The following is an 18,438-nucleotide window of genomic DNA, read 5'->3' as shown; positions in this document are numbered from 1 at the left end:
TAGGGACCAGCTCCCGGGCATGTTTTTTTCCATTCCTTGCATTCATGGCTTGATTTTGTGACTGCTCTGTAATACGTTTCTGCAATTGTAAAGTAGCTCAGTTGGGGTAAATGGTTCGCTTGTTATTTTTCAATCAGCCTGATCTCTCCCGTGAAGACTTTATGTGCATAAAAGCACAATCATCACTGATCAAAAGATCATGGCAGAATAACCTTGGATCAGGGGGAAGTTTATCAGAAAGGTGCAAGAGCCATACTCTCTGAATTCATCTCCTTTGTAAGCACTGCTTTGCCCGGTGATTCTCATGGCTCACTATGAATGAGTCTGACCCAACCACCTCAGTATGATGGTGTTGCTTTGGTACCTGCTGACGGCCACATCACACTGTTCACCTAGCCTTGTGCACGCTACAGTCACATCCTTTATGAGCACCTGACTGCTCAAAAGTTGCAGCTCATGATATCTCACTTATGACCAAGGAAATGGGTATGGTCTCTAAAGAGTAAAGCCGTTTCTAGATAGGGAAGCCCTTTATAAGTAGTCATATCATCTTGAAATTTCATTATCAGAATTCCCCCAGAAGTTTCAATATAAGGGTTATGCCTTACGGCCATAAAGTGTTCAGTGAAATCTCTCTCCTGATTGGAGAACCTGTGCTAAGAGTAAGTTGTGATATAAAGTATTAAAAGGGAACTGCAAGGGCCTCCAAAACACGTCCTGAAAGAGTAAGTAATAGCACAACCCATGAGGACTAGGAGGTAAGAAAAGCAGAGCGGACTTTGGGAGATGGCTCTGCTCTTTAGACCATTAGGTACTTTACTGAAGCATTTTTATTGATGTAGCATCGCTGTTTTAACCCTTTAGTAAAGTATTTCATAAATTTCATCACTTTTAAAAAATTTTGTTGGTTGAAACTTCGTGCTAGAATCTTTAGTTTGGAAGCCTATGGTTTCTTTAAAAAGTTTTCATCTTAAAAGCTACATAGTTTAAATGTATGAAAGGTAATTATCAAAACAGAAAAAGTTTACTGTATCTTTAAAATTCAAGTTGACATCCATATTATGTATGCATTGAACTGTAATAACCTAGGTTATTATAATCTTGCCTAGGATCTTTGCTTTTATTCATGTATTTTGAAAGTTTCAAAGAATTTTTTTACTGATTCTCAGATATTGTCTGTCAGCAGGGAAGTGTAACCTGTTTTATGTGAAATGTTTGAGGAGATTTTAAATTCTAGGAGGAAGTTATTTTTGCACATATCTTTGCCACAAATTTTTTCTTCCTGCCCTTCAGTAAATTATATCATTAGGATTATTAAAGCTTTTGAAAGTACCACTCTCCTTTGTGGGAAAAAGGCTAATCACTGATTTATCTGCCCTTAAAATCTGAGAGTTGATTCTAATTGAGTGCCAGATTAGGTAGTTAGCAAAAAGAACTGAAATTTAACCTCAGCACGTTACTAGGTCTAGCTAGCATATTTGATTTTCATTTTTCAAATTAGAACATTTGCTTACTTTTACCAGTAACTATATATATAGGGCTTCCCTGGTGGCTCAGACTGTAAAGAATCTGCCTGCAATGCGGGAGACCCAGGTGCGATCCCTGGGTTGGGAAGATCCCCTGGAGAAGGAAATGGCAGCCCTCTCCAGTATTCTTGCCTGGAGAATCCCATGGACAGAGGAGCCTGGCAGGCTACATACACACATATACATATATGCACATGTATATATATAAAGTCACTCTGGTGCTTAATTCATTAGGATACATCCTTGTCATGTATTTTGTATGTTTATCCTACTAGTGTGATGAGTATTGTCATAAAAGCAGAACAGAAGAAACAGTTGTCCAGTCATTTTCTTCTTTTCCCCAGTCGTTTTCATCTGACAGTTACCAGAAAACCTTCTTAACTGGCCCTCAGTGAATTTCTCTAGTTAATGAATTCAAATTTTAAACTATGTCCATCATTCTCTTAGCTGAAAAACAGTGGTGTGTTTAAACACTTTAATTCCTGCAGCTCCCTAAATATTCAACCTGACAGAAGGAAATGAAAGTAGGTATCCTTCTCAGACAGATGTTTGAGGAGAGATTTGGCTGAAGGCAGCTAGGGCCACGTGAGCCAGGATGGTGACCCCCGACACAACCAGGCGGCAGAAGCAGGGGCCCATTATCACCTGAAGGCATTTCCTTCACCGTCTCCAGAAACAGTGAGATTTTAGCACAGAATGAACAGGAGTGGCGGAGGACCCCGCGCTGCTCTAAGATGGTGCCGTATCCTGGCTAGAATCTCAGAGCCTCAGTTCAAGACTGATGTAGGACTTTGTAAACGAGTAAATGCTCCTGGTAATAGTGGCTGTGAGTCCGTGTGGTCTAGTGATGCCATTCTGAAAGTGTTGATTTCTGGTACCAACCAGCTTAGCTTTGGTTGCTGGAAGCACAGTAGGTACTGATGGTTATTTCCTAGAAATTTTGACAGGCTTATTGTACTGTGTAACGGGGAAAAGTTAAAGTGTAATGTTTGGTGTTAATAAGTGACTGATGTGACAATAGGAACATGTGTCTATAATATCAAATATGGCTTTATTTGCAGTGAAGTCTAAATTCTTTGTCCTGTAGTAGTATTTTCTTGCTCTGTGTTGTAGCTTTTCTTAAATATATTATTTCTGATAGTATCACTAGACGAGTTTTACACACTAGAATGTGTTTGACTTTAAGAGATCAATCCAGAAACTGTGTGAGAGTCTTCATCTGGAATTACCAAAGTAAATTAAATAAAATCATGGTCTAGAAGAGAACATACATTCATAAATGGTTTTTTACCCCTACTGCTCATTTTAAAGCTTTGTTTACATGCAGTCTCCAATACTTATAAAGTATTTCATTGTTTTTCTAGGTTCTTCTTTTATTTAGCTAGGAAATTGTAGTTCAGATTTTTCTTAATGCCAGATGACATGAGAGATACATTTTTTGCTTTAAAAAAGGCAATTTTTTGAAAGCATTATTTTGGTAATCATTTATCTTAATGCAGTTAGATTCAACTTTTCTTTGCTCACCACTTCCATATTGTGGGTGTTTTTTTTAAATGTGGCTCAGACGATAAAGAATCTGTCTACAATGCAGGAGACCCAGGTTCAATCCCTGGGTTGGGAAGACCCCCTGGAGAAGGGCATGGCTACCCACTCCAGTGTTCTTGCCTGGAGAATCCCATGAACAGAGGAGCCTGGTGGGCTACAGTCCATGGGGTCGCAAAGAGTTGGACACAACTGAGGGACTAACACTTTCACTTTAAAAAATGTATTGTGCTCTATCTCGGCTCACTTCCTGTAACATATTCTAAAGGTTGGTAATTGTCATTCCTCAGATTTCTGTATGTTAAATTGGCAACAGTGAATTGTTTTAATGTTGTTAGCTTTTAAATTTTGCACTGTATTAACAGCCTCGTGTTTTCAGGGGAAGTTTGAAATATCACTAAACAATAGGAATTTGCATTTCACTGTGCATGCATTTTTTTCCCTCATAAAAATGGTTTCCAAAAAAAGTAACATATTGTCTGTTAGATGATCCCAATCAGTTTCAAAATACTCCTCTTACTCAAAACTACTCAAAAATAATTCATGACAGTTAGCATCATTGTGATTCGTTGTCTCAAAAGGTCTTTGTAATGGTCAAACTTGTCCAATTCACAAAAGAGTGGGAGAGTTGTTTTCAATATTGTTGTTGTTGAGTCGCTAAGTATCTAAGTATCTAACTCTTTGCGACCCCATGAACTGCAGTACCCCAGACTCTTCTGCCCTCCACTGTCTCCCAGAATTTGATAAAACTCATGCCCATTGAGTCGGTGATGCCATCCAACCATCTCATCCTCTGTTGTTCCCTTCTCCTCCTGCTTTCAATCTTTCTCAGCATCAGGGTCTTTTCCAATAAGTTGGCTCTTTGCATCAGGTGGCCAAAGTATTGAAGCTTCAGCTTCAGCATCAGTCCTTCCAATGAATATTCAGGATTGATTTCCTTTAGGATTGACTGGTTTGATCTCCTTGCAATCCAAGGGACTCTAAAGAGTTTTCTCCAGCACCACAATTCAAAAACATCAACTCTTTGGCACTCAGCCTTCTTTATTCTCAATATTTGGAATGTTTAAAACCTTCTGTCACTTTGCATGGCACCATCTCAGCCCCTCTGTGTCTGCTGCTCCCAGAATGTTCCATGCCTTCTTTTCCAATAGCAGTTACAATCTTCAATATCACAGACCCTGCCTGGCAGCACTGAACCATTCCCCAGCTCTGCCCAGTTCACATTTTCCAGCGTCAGGGGGTGCCTGGATAAGCCTCAGACCCACTTGCAGAAGCAGATGCTAGGGTGTTATTTGTCAGAAACTTTGCTAAACCATGTAAACCATCGCTTCTCGGCCTTTTCCCTGATGGCTCAGCGGTAAAGAATCTACTGCCAATGCAGGAGACACAAGAGATGCAGGTTTGATCCCCAGATCTGGAAGATCCCCTGAGTAGGACATGGCAACCCACTCCAGTATTCTTGACTGAAAAATTCCATGGACAGAGGAGCCCGGTCGACTACAGTCCATGGGGTCGCAAAGAGGTGGACATGGCTGAATGAGCACAGCACACGAATCATGTACACCCTTGCCCATGTCTTTCGTGAGCTGTGGTTGGCACTAAGGGGCCAATGAAAAGAATTTTTAAAACATTCTGTTGAGGATTCAGACTCACAAATGTAAAAAAAGGAGCACTGTACCCTCACCGGGTAAGGTCACGGCCCCTACAGTGTACTGAGGCTGAAGGTAAATCCGGGAACAGCAGACCAGTAGCTACCCATAAAGCAGAAGGACACTGATTGTTTTAAGAGGGAGGCAGGGAGTACCCTTTCCTATAAGAAAGAATCACTTCTAAAGTATATTGAGTGTAACATTTTGTTAAATCCTGTAGGTATTAGGCCCCACCCCTGGGAATTAGTGCTTATGAGTTATGTTGCTGTAACTAGTTTGAGCTGCTCTCCTGGGTCTCAAGGAAATGAGGATGGTGTTCAAGCATCTGAAGTTAGCAGATGTTGAAAATAACTTGGCCATTTATGACGAAATCTCCAACATTTGGAGTCAATGGGTGATTCAGTGACCGAGGGCCTCTGTTTCTATGCACCCAAGGATCCAGGCCGGGTTTAGTTTTCATTTTTTTTAAACTTCACTCTCATCACACTAAGGTAGTGTTTGACTTAAAAGAGATCATTCCAGAAACTGTGTTAAATTAGAGTCTTCATTTGGAATTACCAAAGTAAATGAAATAAAATCATGGTCTAAAATATGTATTCTAGTGTACTTTTTTTCCAAATTAACAGAACAGGTATCTGCTCATTTTCATTATACATTTAATTGTTGAAAGCCTACCTGCTATACCCATTAGGCACCTGCCACGGGATAATTAAGGCTAAAAGAAAAGAGACCAGTCTTGGCCCCTCGAGCCTGCATTTCATAACCGGCTTGTTGTAATGTCTGGTTTAATTTTGTTTTGTTTGTTTTTTCACTCAGCAAGTGGGAAACCATGAGTGTAAACAGACTCTTTCCTTTTCCTTTTTTACGCTTGAGGAAGAAAAGAAATGTAATTTTAGCTCCCGTTTAGGTAGTAAAGGCTTCCCTGACAGACAGCGGTGCCTTTCCCTAGGCGAAGAGACTAGAACCAAAGGCTTGAGTCAGTCTTTGAACATTCCTTTGACACGTTTTTATGTATTTTTAATGTGAAACCCATAAATGAGCCTGGCATCATGATCGTGACCTAGCCAGTAAACTTGCTTGCTTTTCTCACATTCATCTTTTTAAATATAAGCTTCCCTTGTTTTACCTGGAGCCATACTAGAAACTGAATTCCTGTGGGCCACTCCACGGCTGCCTGTTGATGTCCTGGAAACTTGGCAGCGCCGTCAGCAGCGCTCTCCTCACAGGGAGAAGCTCGTGGAATGTGTTGGGAGAGTTGAATTTTACATCCAAGTCAACAAACGTTTGAAAGAGTCCTGTATGCCTCAGATTTTGACACTTTAAAAAAAAATAAAATTATTTTTTTCTGAGTACTAACTACATATTTGATTTGGGGGGGGCATGCGGGGCTGGCAGAGCAGGGATTAGAAGTAAAATCTGAACTAAATGATGTGGGCATGACTTTCGGCCCCTGTGTATGTGACTCTGGAACCGTCTTATTCCAACGCACTACCTACCACTCTGAGTCTCTTAAGGAACACACTGTAAATGTGTATAAGACTGAGAAAGAAGATGTTAAAGACAGAAATTATTCTTTAGGTATTTTCTTCTTTGTAAACTCAGAAATAAGCTTGTGGCTAGCACGAGATGGCTACTAAAGACATAATTTGTAGGTTACTAGGAACAGCCTTTCAAATATGTTTCATTCCAACTTTTTGTAAAACTGGGGAAAGAACCTCCTAGTAATGAAAAAACAAAACCAATAAGAAACTTCCATAAACACTTTCTAAAAGAGCATGGGTGCTTAGTCATTCTCCAGGCCAGAATACTAGAGTGGGTAGCCTTTCCCTTCTCCAGGGGATCTTGGCATCAATCTGACATCTGCCCTAGAGTGTTTGCTTCTTGCCTATAGTATTTCAACAATTTTTATGGGAGGAAAAAAATGCACATTTTTTATTTCTTGGAAAAATAAATTGAAGTATTGAATTAAATTATCAGAGGGGCCAATTTAGTTTAAAGAGATGCATTGGTTTTTGAGACAAGCTCATAGCTCTGTGGTCCATTTCAGCATTGACTTTCCTGTGTGACCTTGAGCAAATGATTAATTACTCTGTGCCTCAGTTTCTCCATCTACAAAATGGGGATAATGATACCAACCATTGCCTACCTCATAGAGGATGTTATGGGGACAATTGAGACAATATAGATAAATACAAATGCTTTGAACTCTGGAAGAAAGGTGCTATATAAATTGAAATTGTGTTGTTTTTGATGATCCAATTGTTATGTTTAGAGTTTAAATAATAGCAATACTGTTAGTTATGTTAAGAATAAGTTCCAATTTGATGCATATTTACAATTCTCTTCTGTGGCCAGATAGCGATCATCATCCAGTAATGGTACTGAATTTGGTATTTGTTTTCTGTGTGTTTCTGCCCGTAGTATTTCTATTCTGAATGTTCCCAAAAGGCTGGAGTTTAACTTGTCATATCTTGTAGTTTACATGTAATGAACCTTATTCAAGCTGTATATAGAAGTATAATTACATGTAAATAGCAGGTACGTTGTAATTAAAGGCACTTATCAAATCTCTTTGTTCTTTTTTAATTGCAATAAAGATCAGTTTTATATAAAAGCTTGTTTAAGTTCATTTGATATTTGGGAAGATCAAGAATGGCTAATTTATATGCCCTGAGGGCATCACCAGGGTTGGGAGTTTTAACAATCAGCTCACTGCCTGGCAGGAAGAAGGTTGTGCCTGAGAAGCAGGCAGTGGAGCTGAGTAGTTAGAGCTGCCAACTCTGCAGAAAAGAACCTGAGTTTGAATCCCAGCTCCAGGGTGACTTTGAGGAAGCCATAGGACTTCTTTGTGCCTCTGTTTCCCCTTAAGAAGTGAGGAATCATAGATAGCCAATGGGAATTTGCTGTATGGTTCAGAAAACTCGAACAGGGGCTCTATGTCAACCTAGAGGATGGGGAGGGAGATGGGAGGGAGCTTCAAAAGGAAGAGGTTATATGTATACCTATGGCTGATTCATGTTTAGGTTTGACAGAAAACAGTAGAAGTCTGTAAAGCAATTATCCTTCAATAAAAAATTAATTTTAAAAAAAGAACAGGTAATACAATCTAACACTGTTGATAAAAGTTACTGTTGGTAAAAACATTTTGGGGAAATTTCTCTAATAAAAGTCTGTCAAAGTTCAAAAAAAAAAGAAGTGAGGAATCATAGTAGAGAACCTATTAATGGGCTTTCCTGGTGGCCCAGTGGTAAAGAAAACACCCGCTAATGCAGGAGAAACGAATTCGACCCCTGATCTGGGAAGATCCCACATGCCACTGAGGAGCTAAGCCTGTTCACCCCAGCAGTTGAGCGCATGTGCCCTAGAGCCCATGCTCCACAACAGGAGAAACCCACACACAGCAGCTAGAGAGCAGCCCCTGCTCGCCACAACTGGAGAAACCCACACACAGCAGCTAGGGAGCAGCCCCTGCTCGCCACAACTGGAAAAAAGCCCACGCGCAGCAACGAAGACCCAGCACAGCTGAAAATGAGCAAAATTATATGAAAAAAAATCACAAACCTACAGACAAGGTTGTCTCAACCACCCCTTGTGAGGTACTGAACTTGACACATGAAGATGCTGTTGTTTAGTCACTAAGTTGTGTCTGACTGTTGGTGACCCCATGCATTGCAGGTTCCCTGTCCTTCACCATCTCCCAGAGTTTGCTCAAACTTAAGTCAATTGAGTCAATGATGCCGCCCACCATCTCATCCTCTGTCGTCCCCTTCTCTTGCTCTCAGTCTTTCCCAGCATCAGGGTCTTTTCCTGTGAATCAGCTCTTCCCATCAGGTGGCCAAAGTATTGAAGCTTCAGCTTCAGCATCAGTCTTTCCAATGAATATTCAGGAATTATTTCCTTTAGGATTGACTGGTGTTTGATCTCTTTGCTGTCCAAGAGATGCTAGTGTGTGTGTCAATGGCTCAGTCATGTCCGACTGTCTGCAACGCTATGGACAGTAGCCTGCCAGGCTCCTCTGTCCATGGAATTCTCCAGGCAAGAATACTGGGGTGGATTCCCATCTCCTTCTCCAAGGGATCTTCCTGACCCAGGCAGTGAACCTAGATCTCCCACATTGCAGGCAGATTCTTTACTGTGAGCCACTGGGGAAGCCCTTTGAAGATGCTAAATTCTCTGTAAATGCTCACAGACCCTCTTCACAAGAAGTCTGGGGAAATGCTGATGGCGTTTACCCATGTGGCTAGGCATTCCTGTGAAGAAATGCAAGTAAAGAGCAAAGAATGCCCCAGGCCATGAGGAAAACCCACCTGCTTGAGGGCACAGGAGTGTTACCCAGCAGGAAGTCTCAAGGCAAATGGCTTTAGCCAGCACCTGACCCTAGCTGCCTCTTTGCTAATCTCCAAAGGCAGACCTAGGGGCCAAAAGGTGAATCAAGGGAAGGTTCTCTTAGGTATGCTCCTGTCTCCTTTGTGTCTGTGCCCCTCAACTCCAGGATACCCCCAAACCTACAAATTGCCTCTTATAAGACCCCTTTGACCTGACCTGCACCTTTTCCATGCTCCCTCCTCTGCCCCATCCCATCTGTGCAATTATAAACACTCACCCTGATCCAAATTCCCCTGGACTGACCTGCTTATTTTTGTGGAACCAGGGCCTCCCTATGCAGGTTACTCTCCCCACTTACTCCTAGACCGTTGACAGTTTAAGGGCTCGCTGCCTTCTCAGTCTGGAGCCCACACCACCGACCTTGTGAGGGGAATTTCCTCATTCCCCAGAGCCATTCGGCCCACTCCATTCTGTGTACTGAGGCTCCCAGTTAAAGGTTCGCTCTGAGTCTTTGGGTCACGGGATCAGGTTTCTCACTTAGACTACCTGGGGAAACAGACTTTCTGGGGCTTAGCAATTTGGTAGATGATCAGTCACCTAGGGAATGGAGTAGTCTTGGCAGTTCTGCAAGAGATGAGCTGCCAATTCTAGGACGTGCATTTGTGAGAGGGAGTGGGAATTCCGAGACCCTGGTTAAGTTGAGCCAGACACAGTCCACCCTCCTTTGTTATTTATAAAATTAATTCACTGGTCCACCTTCCTTCCTCTGTGGATCTGCACTAGGATTCTTTTCAAAAAAAATTTTTTTTAATGACACCGGACACCACTGTCCCTTTACAGTCAACATCCTCAGTGTTTGCTCTCATCTGAGATGACTCTTAAAATCTCGAGGCTGGACCTCGGGGGCTCCAGAGCCAACTGTTTACCAGGAATCACATCTGTTTCTAGGATCTGTTCCATCTGCATGTCCTGCTGTCATCTCGAATGTGACCATTCTGGAGTGGAGAGCGTCTTTCCCAGCTGTCCCCCTTGCCCTTTGAGGCATGGTTTAGCTTAAGTGTTCCCTGTGACATATACCGCAGTTGGCTGCACACAACAATAAATGTCTGGTTTGAATCCTCATACTTCTCTATGTGAGCAAGTTACAATTAAGGTAAGACTCAAAGGATAAGCCAGAGAGAGAGAGCGTTCCAGACATGCAACAAACCAACTTCCATGGTGTCACCAGGATTGGCCTTCCAAAAAGCAAGTTTGGTTTGTTTGGGAGAAAGAGAGTCTTCCTGATTAGGTAATTATTTTACTACTATTTCCTAGGCACTATTCCTGGTGGCTCAGACGGTAAAGCCTCTGTCTACAACGCGGGAGACCCGGGTTCGATCCCTGGGTTGGGAAGATCCCCTGGAGAAGGAAATGGCAATCCACTCCAGGACTATTGCCTGGAAAAATCCCTTGGACAGAGGAGTCTGGTAGGCTACAGTCCATGGGGTCGCAAAGAGTCGGACACGACTGAGCGACTTCACTTCCCTTCAGGCACTATTCCAGATTCTGCAGATATCACGGTATATAAAACAGGCAAGAACCGCTGTTCCAATGAAGCGTACTTTCCAGGGAGGGAAGGGAGGAAATGATTTTCAAAACAAATTCCAGATCATAGATGTGACAAATGAAATAAGATGGAACAAAGTAAGTAAAATGGTGATGAAATAGAGAGTAAGTAGTGGTTTGGAGGTGAGGGGTTGGGGGAGCGGGAAGAGATGCTGTGTTTTCTCTTCAGTGGACAGGAACGGCCTGGATGACCAGGAGCATCCGTATAAAATATGGGAAGAAAAATATTCCAAGGAAAGAAAATAGCAAGCGTAAAGGCTCTGGCGAGGAAGAGTGGATGGTATGTTCCAGGACCACAAAGGAGGCAAGGGTGGCTGTAGCACAGAGGTGGAGAGTAGTAAAAAGGGAAGTCTGAAATGCAGGTGGAGCGAGAACCCATGCAGCGGAGAAGATAGGGAGTGGTCCTGTGATTCTAAGAGCAAAGAGAAACCATGGAAAACCATAAAAGTTTGGGGATAAATGGTCTTCCATACGAAGCATAACATAAAATGGGACTCCCAATTTACAACATAAATGAAAATAAATTTCAAATGGATTAGAAAGGCAATCATAAAAAACATGGTAAAATGACAGCTATAATACAAACGTGCAGTTTGTCAGCACATTTCTATATGCATTTAATTTTAGTTGATTTCCAAAACAGCTTCAGTGAGTTAAATAGCCTTAAATAATCTTTATCTGTACAAATGACCAAACTGAAGTACGGAAGAGTTGACTAAATTGCCTAGCTTTCATTGACAAAGATGGGATTTAAACTTAGTTTGACTGCTGTCCTGAGTTCTTAATCATTATTGGTCTATGTGAGATTTTCATTATAGTTTTGAAGCAAAAGATTTCTGAAGCTGTTTACCCGTGAACAATGTGGGAAGTTAGGGGTGCTGACCCACACACAGTCGAAAATCTGAATATGTATATATATTTATAGTTGGTCCACCATACCCTTGGTTCCACATCCCCAATTCAACCAACTGTGGATTGAATAATACTGTAGTACCTATTTACTAAAAAATCTGCGTGTAAGTGGACCCACACAGTTCAAACCTGTGTTGCTCAAGGGTCAACTGTCCACAAAACCACAAATAATAATACCTTTAAAGGACCCCGATATGTTTGACTCCATAAATTTATAAAACTTCTTTATAAAAGTTTAAATATATCCCTCAGTGTAAGAAGCAACATTTGTAAGGCCAACAGTATCGGTTTTGTTTGTTGCCATATTCTCATTTCTCCAGTACTGTGTATGCACATAGTAGGAGCTCAGTAAACACGTATTGCAAGGGTGAGTGATGAATGGAGGCAGGTGACAGTAAAGAATCTGCCTGCAACGCGGAAGACCCAGGTTCGATCCCTGGGTTGGGAAGGTCGGAGCTTGTAATGTAGGATGCTGAGACTGGTTTGGACAGAGCAGAGGGAACAGGGGAAATGAAGATGCTCATTGCAGACGTGAGCGGGTAGTAGAACAGAAGGAATCTGGTAACTGACACGATCTAGGGGATTGGGGGCATAGACGAAAGCTCCTGGGTTTCAGATAAATGACGATAATATTAAGGAACTATAAATAGAGATGGAGAGGGTTTGAAGGGGGCTACATAATGACTTCAGTTTGAGCTTTGAATAGTCATATCTCCATCTCCACAAGTAGCAGTACAATATTTACCTATGAGCTTTCTACCTATTGGTTTCATAATTAATCAATACAATTGCATTGAGCTTCCTGATGAAAGACATTATGTAATATGATGCCATGGGGAGAGAGGGCAGAGATGTAAACTCTCCAATCATAATAAATTGGAAAACTATGGAGTCTGCACTGAAACATGATCAAACATATATGATCCGAATCTGTGGGTCCTTCCATGTGTGGCCTTCAAGAAGGGATTTGCTGAAAACTCATAGTTCTCTTCCATCAATAGTTTACATTAACCCCAGTGAATAAGTGTTAGGTTATATATTAATCACCCACCACCAGGGCTGGATGAAAGAATCTACAGTCACTGGAATGAAGCCTACCGTAGTAACTGAATAGAGGCTCAGTAAAACAGAGAGCCAGCTGGCAGTTAGCGGGAAAGCAGAACACACAGGGGATAAAACTCTACGTGACAATATTTAAAATGAGGTAAAAATAATTTTCCCACAAACGTATTCCCTATTCTCTCCTGTTACTCATTACTCATTAATGACTGGGAAGCTTTTGAAAATGAAATGGTTTTAGTTCAGAGATTCTTGTCGATTATAATTACTCTTACTGTGTTTTTCCTGCGTGGGCTTCCATCCTGTGGTGTTTCTCCCTTCATTCTTTTGCAGAACTAGTTGGATCCAGTGACCTTCCATTGTCCCCCGTGACTTTCACTTGCTCATCTTCTATATCTTGTTACATGGGGAATGGTAAAACCAACAGATTGACTGTTTCTTCAGGAAAATGTTACATATTCATATCCTTTGGCCCAGTGGTCTCCCACTGAGGCTTGAAATCCAGCAGCCATGTGCATGCCGGGCTTCGTCTTGACTGCTTCCTTAGGCAAATGCCCTTTCTCCCCACCTTGGTGATACCGCACACTCCGTACTCTGGCTAGGCTGCGCGGTGTCAGCTACGGTCAGGTCACGCTCTTTTGAAATGTAACAAACCGGTGCCCTTATCTAGTGGGAAGTCCCAGGACGGCTGGAAGTTTCTGTGGAGTGCGGGACTTTGGGGGCACACCATTCCTTATCGGACCACCCATCTCTCTTTCTCCTTTGCCCCTGCACCTGTTCTCCTTCCTGTTCTTCCAGGATCCAGACCCCATCTTTCAAATTTCCCTTGAAGTCACTTCCACAAAGCACTTCTGAAGGTGACAGATTTCACCGCAGGTAAAAATTAGAACCACATATTAAGCACCTGGGCTGCACCGCAGGGGCCCACCCACCACGTTCTTCCTCCCAACACTCCCCTCTCTATCTCCTGATTTGAACATGCTGTGCAATTCCATTCTCCACTCCCGGCAGAGCCCAAGACCATCCATGATGTGTTCCCAGACTAATTAATGGGCTCCCAGAAACAAAAGATTATCTACTCGGGGTCTATCTCTTTGCAGCAAAGATAATCAGACAGTGGCTTTAGCATTTGGCTTCTTCTCTTTCTACCAAACAGCCTGTGCAGAGCTGATTAACTGCGTCTACAAAGGAGCCACATCAAAGTCATTTAACCAACCCACTGAAACTCCATTTTTGTTTGCTTTAACAACAACAACAAAAAGATGTGGCTCCGGTTGTAAATAACATTTTAAGTTCTGTTATGTCCAAGTGCATCTCTATGCGCCTCTGCACATAAGTCCTTCACTCCCCACCCCTACCCCCACTCTCAGGGCCAACTGAGCACTGGGTTCCATTCAATCTTGCATTCATTCGTCCAATAATCACTGAGTATTTAATGTGCCAGGCACTCTGTTTCTCTCTAAAAGCAGTAGGACTACAGTTGAAGAGAGTGGGGCTTAGTGTCTGACTCCGAGTTTCTCCGGAGAAACTAAATACCATCCTGTATATCTGGGACACAACAAGGAGGTAAGCTTTCCACCACAATCAGCTTAGTCTAGAGTCTGGGTCATCTTGCCCCACCCCCAAAATCCTTCAGGCTTTACAAATAGAATGTTAGAGCTAGAAGGGATCTTGTGAAAATGGTAGTCACTCAGTCCAACTCTTTGTGACTCCATGGACTGTATGGCTCCTCTGTCCATGGAATACTCCAGGCAAGAATACTGGAGTGGTTAGCTATTCCCTTCTCCAGAGGATCTTCCCAACCCAGGGGTTGAATCCACGGCTCCTGCATTGCCGGTGGATTCTTTATTATATGAGCCACCAGGGAAGTCCCAGAAGGGATCTCGAGCTCAAGTAATTCATCTGCCTTCTTTCTCCATAGAGGCCCAGAGGCCTCAAGAAACCATGTGGGTTTCCTCTGGAGTTCTGTTCAGTGAGTCACCACCATACACAGCCCTTGGGAGACTCTGCAAGAAGGGGTCATAGGAGAGTCAACTTGGGGAGGGGGCCTGCAACCTTACTTTGATGTCAAAGACCAGAGTTCAAGTCCCAGTAATGCCACTTGTTCACCATTTAACCACTGTCAGGGTGACTGATCCCTGTCTACATCACCATGGTCATCTCTAAAAATGGGACAACACTTACCTCAGTGAATTACAGTAAGTCCTCCACATATGAATGAGTTTTGTTTAGAGTGCGAGTTCCTAAGTCCAATTTGTTTAAGTCCAACAAAGTCAGTTTAAGTGCCCAGATAACACAATTGGCTATATAGTACTGTACTATAATGGGTTATAATACTTTTCTTTTTTTTGGTTAGACTTCATTTATTTTTTTTAATTTTTTTAAATTTTTTTATTTTTTTACTTTACAATACTGTATTAGTTTTGCCATACATTGACACACAAATTATACATAAAAAGAATTTTAATCTTACAGTACAATACCTTGAAAAATACAGTAGAACAGTACAACAGCTGGCATACAGGGGCTGGCATCGAGTGAACAGGCAAGAAGAGTTACTGAGGAGAGAGAGGAGGTGGGAGATGGTAGGGCTGAAGGATCGTCAGCAATAGGAGACAGAGGGCAGGCTGTAATGTCATTCACGCCTGACACTGATGGCGGAGGTTCTGGTTCCTTGCTGGAACCAGATGCACAGATGCACACTTGCATCTCTGAAAGTTCGAAACGCGAAGGTTTGTATATAGGGAAGCCCTATATGGGACCTGCTGCTGCTGCTAAGTCGTTTCAGTCGTGTCCGACTCTGTGTGACCCCAGAGACGGCAGCCCCGCCCCTGGGATTCTCCAGGCAAGAACACTGGAGTGGGTTGCCATTTCCTTCTCCAGTGCATGAAAGTGAAAAGTGAAAGTGAAGTCGCTCAGTCGTGTCCAACTCTTAGCGACCCCATGGACTGCGGCCCACCAGGCTCGTCCGTCCATGGGATTTTCCAGGCAAGAGTACTGGAGTGGGGTGCCATTGCCTTCTCTGTATATGGGACCTACTGTATATTAAATAACATTAATCATATAATATTAATGAACATGCCTGGCTTATTTGACTCCCAGCGTGTCATTTTGCTGTTGTTGTTGTTCCTTCAGAGATCTGAATGTCCCTTTACCCTGGAAAGAAGAAAAGGTGCTCATTTATCACCATCAAGACTTTTTAATGGCTTTTTTCCCTTCCCCCAACCCAGGTCCTATACATGCACTCACACTGGCACACATGCACACGCACACACACACACACCGACTCCTTGCCTTGGGCACGCTCCAGCAGCCTGCTCTCTGGCATTCACAGTGGTGGCAGCCGCCCATCCCATGAGGGGCTTGCCATTAACCCCAAGGTCTGGCTAAGGTTTCCAGCCACCACCTGCCACATCACACCCTCCCTGTTGGCTCCCGCAGGCCTGAGAGAGGGTACAATGCCAAACACTGCACCGGAGACGCTTCCTGTCTGGCTTTAATTAATTTCTTTGTTTCCCTTGAAAAGACATCTTTAGTTGTCTAATCCACACTGTGTTTTGGCTGCAGTACAAACCTCTAATTCAGCTGCAGAAAGCGGTTCACTTCTAATTTAGCGACAGAGAGGTGAGAAACAGCCCCCTTCTCCTAGGATCTGAGGCAGGAGCAGAATGGTGGGTGGTGTTGGTACTTCTGAACCTACCAGGCAGGATTCAGAAGGATTAAAGATTCTCCATTTCTGGGTACTTGACTCATTTAGGAATATTTGGAAAATAAACTACCAGAGTACAATAATAAGATATTCCTTCTTCAGTCCAGGATCACTCATCTGATTTATTGTGGGTGCGTTTTAGATTAAACAATGCTGGTAATAACAAGAAAGGACACGTCAGTGTCTTCTGCAAGATGGATCTAAGCACCACTAGGGGGATCTTATCAACAGCTATAGAAATTCAAGACAGGGCTTGAGCTCTCTCAATGCTAAGTACAGAAAAGTGTTAGTCGCTCAGTCATGTCCGACTCTTTTGTGACCCATGTAATGTTGCCCACCAGGCTTCTCTGTCCATGGGATTCTCCAGGCAAGAATACTGGAGTAGGTTGCCATTCCCTTCTCCAGGAGATCTTCCTGACCCAGGAATCGAACCTGGTTTGCAGGCGAATTCTTTATAGAATGAGCCTGATGAAGCCCTAAGTACAGAAAGACGAGCTCTTGTAGATGCAGCCGTCCTCTGGCAAGCATTCAACTGATATCTGTCAAATGAATGAATGAACAGGAATGGGATTGCCACATGACACCATTTTTAGCCCACTGACGTAGATTCTCTTGATCCCACTTTATGAAAGACTTTTCTCAAAAACCTGAGTTAGAGTACTAGTCTCTAATCTCAGACCTGTATTTCCCAACTGGATAACAGCTTGTACCTAATTCCCTCTCAGACTTGCCAGCAGCCTTCTGCCTTGATGGTTTCTCTCTGCAGGGCTCAGCAGCGATGGAGGTGGGGAGTCTGGTCTTTCCCTCTCCTCACCTGAATCCACTTCTCTTGCTTTACCTCTATTGGCCACTTCAGGCCACTCCAGGGTCTGGGAAGAGTGAAAGTGTAGGAACAGAAGGTGAAAATAAAAGAGGTAAAAACACCTCTACCCTAGCTGTTCAGTCTCTCTGCCACCGCAGGCAACCAAATTCTGTCTCTTTGAGGGGGAGAATCAGTGGGGCCTTCAGAGGGGGCCAAAGGGGACATGTCCCCTGCATTGGAGTCAACCTCTCACCCCGGCCTCCATTCTTGCCCCTAGGTGCTACCCTGCAGCCTCAGACAGGCTGAGTGAGGGCCCCTGCGGGCAGGTCTCCAGGGCTGGGTTCTTCCTTCTGCTTGATGTTTTGGTTTTTTGGCTGAGAGGCATGTTGGATCATAGCTCCCCGACCAGGGATCGAACCCATACTCTCTGCATTGCAAGGCGAAGTCTTAACCACTGAACAGCCAGGGAATCCTGGGTTCTTTCTAAACGGTACTCTTCAGTGTCTGTGAGCTCCCCTCATTCCCACATCCTCTGTCCCACCCAGGAGTGCAAGCACAGCCTCTCTCCTCACCTGCTCGCCCATATAGCTCCTCGTAGCCTCCCAGCTTCCGGTTATCAAGGTTAGGATCGGGTCTGGTCTTTGGGGGTGACGTCAGTTCCTCCCACGACCTCTCACTGCATTCACCCCCACCCCCAGTGGCTGTGCTGAGATGGGTAGCAACACATCAGCCTTCAGCCTCGATGGGAGGGGCCAGCCCACCCTGGCCATGAACCTTGCCAGTTGCTACTCTTGACTTCTTCCCTCCCCAAGACTGGGGGCGGGGGTGGTTTAACAGCCCCGGCAGCACCCACAACAAGGGTAAGACACAAGCCCAAGCACCTTATCCTCCTGAAGGTGCAGATACTGCTGCTTTCCATGGCAAAATCACTGGTTTTGAGTATTTCCAACATTCTAATGGTACAGAGAGAAGAAGTGGTTCTGTTCCGTCTGCTTCTCTGCAACCAATCTGGGGACTGCCACAGAACTGAAGTCATCAAACCTGATTCAGCAGCCCCTTTCTGGCCAGCATGCTGATTCCAGCCTCTCATTTAGACACACAAAATGTGTGCCAAGTTGCTTCAGTCATGTCTGATTCTGCGATGCCATGGACTGTAGCCCCCCAGGCTCCTCTGCCCATGGCATTTTCCAGGCAAGAATACTGGAGTGGGTTGTCATTTCCTTCTCCAGGGGATCTTCCCGACCCAGGGATCAAATCTGCGTCTCTTATGTCTCCTGGGTCGATAGGCAGGTTCTTTTCCACTAGCGC

This window comes from Budorcas taxicolor, chromosome 14, assembly GCF_023091745.1.
Source record: "Budorcas taxicolor isolate Tak-1 chromosome 14, Takin1.1, whole genome shotgun sequence".
Taxonomy (NCBI): domain Eukaryota; kingdom Metazoa; phylum Chordata; class Mammalia; order Artiodactyla; family Bovidae; genus Budorcas; species Budorcas taxicolor.
This window is presented reverse-complemented; position numbering follows the sequence as displayed.